At 36.7% G+C, this 3,645-nt stretch overlaps 1 long non-coding RNA gene across 1 annotated transcript in view; it reads left to right on the top strand.

Annotated features, from left to right (window-relative positions):
* The first annotated feature begins 3,288 nt into the window (after positions 1-3,288).
* The window catches only part of LOC116704205 (uncharacterized), a 17,026-nt gene continuing 16,669 nt past the window's right edge, over positions 3,289-3,645 (top strand). Inside the window, exon 1 of the long non-coding RNA XR_004335619.1 lies at positions 3,289-3,301. This is a non-coding gene — a long non-coding RNA (uncharacterized LOC116704205). The remainder of the gene's footprint in view (positions 3,302-3,645) is intronic.

Raw genomic sequence — 3,645 nt, 5'->3', positions numbered from 1 at the left:
AAATACCATTTGTAAAAAGGAAAATAAGATTGGATGTTATCACCACGCTCTGCTCATCTGTAGGTTAGGATGTGAACAGGGATCCAACTGCAGTGTATTTTTGGTCTGCTTGTAGTGGGCGGGATGAGGAGTTTGTGTTCACTGTATTTTTCTCTTAAATTTTATAGCATAGTGGGAAGATAGAAAGACAGAATATAGCTGTGATTGATGGATGGATGGATGGATGGATGGATGTGTTTGAGTCTTACTAAAAAAAAAACAGTCGTGTACAATAAATTACAGACTTGTGGAGGGCTCCAAATTGGTGGGCTGCATTTTCATCAATGCTGATTTCCAATAGTCTGGAACCTACCTGTGATGTACTTATTCCTTTATTATCAGTACGCAATAACTTATTTTTGAAATCTGTGTTTCATGTGTTGATGAGGTCTGTTACTATTGATTCAGTTGCCAGCACATGTTATCATGCATTCTGTGATATGCTCAGAAACTGCACACAACGTATGCAATTTGCTCTCAGTGTATGGGCAATGTTACACAGCCTTTGCTTGTTAGCTATTTTTTCAGACTTACATAAAGAGACCAACAACAGGCACATAGAGTTCTGATGGAATGCACCAATGCAAATCTGAAGTATGGCAAATACAGCTCCTAAATGAATGAATTAGGGCTGTACAATTAATCAAATTATGATCACAATTTCAGCTCCTCACAAAAACAATGTAATCAAGAAAAATGATTATTTTGCAGAATGGCGCGTGCCAAAAAAAAAAAGCGCGAATGAACATGGCGGAGGAAGAGAAGTAGCGTTTGGTGAGCAATTTTTTTTTTACGTCAATAAATGCAACATACTGCACTTAGTGCAACTTGCACAAAAATAAGTTTTAATTATAAATACTATTTAATACGATAATCCTGATGTACGAGGATTTACGGCCCAATCTGTTCCACAGTAGCAGTCTGCCGTTAGCCTCCACGTTATGCTCCATGTTACAGAACGTAACATATATTATATATGCATGTAAATTATATAGAATGTGTAACAGCTGTTGCGTCAGATTGACTTTACTTGCCTGTAGCCTGCTTTTCCCACTGTTTGGTTTGAGTGGCGTTGTTTTGGACTGGATTGGGCAAATACTAATTTAATACTATTTAAGAAGTTGAACATTTTTATTCCCAACTTGTATATACATTTGTATTTTCTGAATATTTGGTTTTGTAGTCTATCCTATTTATTATTTCTTGTATATTCTGTCTGTGTGCTGTGTGTCTGATGTTTTTCTGCTGTGTAGCACTGAAATTTCCCAATTTGGGATCAATAAAGTCTATCTAATCTAACATCTTGCCATGTCAACGAATAATCCTGTTAAATACTTGTGATTTCAATTTGAGCTAAATAAATGTGATTATGATTTTTTCCCATTACAGAGCAGCTCTAGAATGAAGGAATTTGTAAGTAGGCCTAAGATCGTGGGTCTCTCCAAAAACACTTAAAATTTGACAATGTAATTCTCTTTAGTTTAATTAGTAGCTGATATGTCATTTTAATGTAGATCTTATTTGGATTTAATTAGTTAATTATTTGAGTTTTGATTGCTTTAAAAACTCAATCGATCTATGAAACAATTTCAATGACAGTGAAAAAAGTCTGGTCACACCTACCTAATTTAAAGTTAACAGCTTGTGTTTACTGGGAATGAAATGCAAGGTAGTGGAAACTAAATACCACAGTATACCACGTACACAATAGAACTAAATAACATGATCATGGTCCAAAATGAATGTAAAGTTATGCATATACGTTCAGTTCGTACCGGTGTGATGAATGGTCACCGAAGCAGTAAGTGGATTAGAGAGAGTATTTGCAGTGATGAGCAACATGAAATAACACCAAATGAGAGTGGAATAATCCAATACGGAGCGGCAGTAACCTACATACGATTAGCATGCACAGCCTGTAGTATAGATTGACTTGCACTTCCTTGAATAATAAAGACCTCAATGCAATGCCATGAAAGCCTGAGGAATCCATTTAATTGCCTTCCTTGTAGCAATATTTCATAATACACACAGAGACTGATAAAGAAGAATATACGTACATGGCTGACAAAATACAGCTTACGTCACATTTGGTGGCACAGGAGACGTGAAATGAACCTGTGAATTGAATTGAAGAAAAAAGGTCAGGCATCTTGTAAAGTTTGATTTCTGCTGTTGTTTTACAACTTGTCTTCATGAGTGTACAGGGGTTTCTTCAACACTTGACTGTAATAATGTGAGTCAGTTGGCAATCCAACGTCCAAGAACATTTTAAATGGTATTTATTGGTAACAGTGTGTAGACATCTCGGGTTTAGGGAGAGTGTTATTTTCTTAAAATAGGTGAAAAAATCTGACATTGTGGAAGAATAAGGCCAGGTATCAAACCACGGTACTTTCACAGTACTAAGGAACCAAAAAACGTAAAGAGCTATAGTGAAGAGATCTGCCAACAAAATATTGCTTTTGTTGCTGCTTTTTACTTGGTTAACACTAGAGATGGTCCGATACCGTTTCTTAATTCCCGATACCGATTCTGATACTTGAACTTGCATATCGGCCAATACCAAGTACTGATCGGATACCAGTATCTCATTTATTTAATATTATGTTTTAACAACTGTATACTACTATCTCTCTATGTATGTGATATGATGTCTAGCTTTGTTGTCGGTCTGCCTCAGGTTAAACTCTCAAACAATGAATTCCACAGAACTTTCTTTTATTAACTAGTTTGTCAGTTATAAAAAGAAAAAGAACAAAATAAACTACTTTGACCTAGATTTTCTTCAAGGATTTATTATGTGGTATTGGATCAGTGCATAAACTCCAGTACTTCCCGATACATCTCTAGGTAACACCGGTGAGTCCCATGCAACTGATCCCTCTCCCATCAGGTCTGCAGCCAACTAGCAAAACCAATGGCATTCCCATTTTCCTCAGCTGTGGTTCCAACTTTGATATTTTAACACTTTGTGTTTGTTAGAGTTACTTAAAGTAGAGTGGCAAACAAGAACAGAACCCAGCACGGCGATTCAACAGGTTGGGATCGACAATGACAACAAGCTAACTGCTATCCATGCCCAACTAGCATCTCTGACTGCAAGCCTTGGCTCTATCAGATTAGATGTAAACAACCTAAAAACTACTGTGAAATTCACCCCAAGTATTCTTGACAGCCATGGCCCTGTTTTCGGGAGATGGAGGTGAAGCTAGCGGACATGGAGGACAGAAACCGAAGATGCAACATCTGCATTGTAAACGTTAGCTTCCTTTATTCAGTGTTGTGCAATGATTAATGGGATGAGTAGTTCCTTCTCTCAATAATGAAAACATGTACACACTCTTGTACCTTTTACTTTTTTTGGATTTTCTTTTTGTTTTTAGACTCAAAATGACATCACATCGTAGCTGATTAGCCTAGTACGTGTTCTAAAACTCTTTACGGATTTTTCCATACGTCAATGGGAGAAATGAATGGGAAATTTACTTAGGAACCCAAGGTTGAGTTTGACACGTGATGTAAACTAACTAAACTATGTAAAGGTTGACAAAGGTCAAAAAAAAATGTAAAAAGTGGAAGATAGAGAGGTGCTAGAATTTGGGG

This window comes from Etheostoma spectabile, chromosome 16 (assembly GCF_008692095.1).
Source record: "Etheostoma spectabile isolate EspeVRDwgs_2016 chromosome 16, UIUC_Espe_1.0, whole genome shotgun sequence".
NCBI classification, from domain to species: domain Eukaryota; kingdom Metazoa; phylum Chordata; class Actinopteri; order Perciformes; family Percidae; genus Etheostoma; species Etheostoma spectabile.
This window is presented reverse-complemented; position numbering and strand designations above follow the sequence as displayed.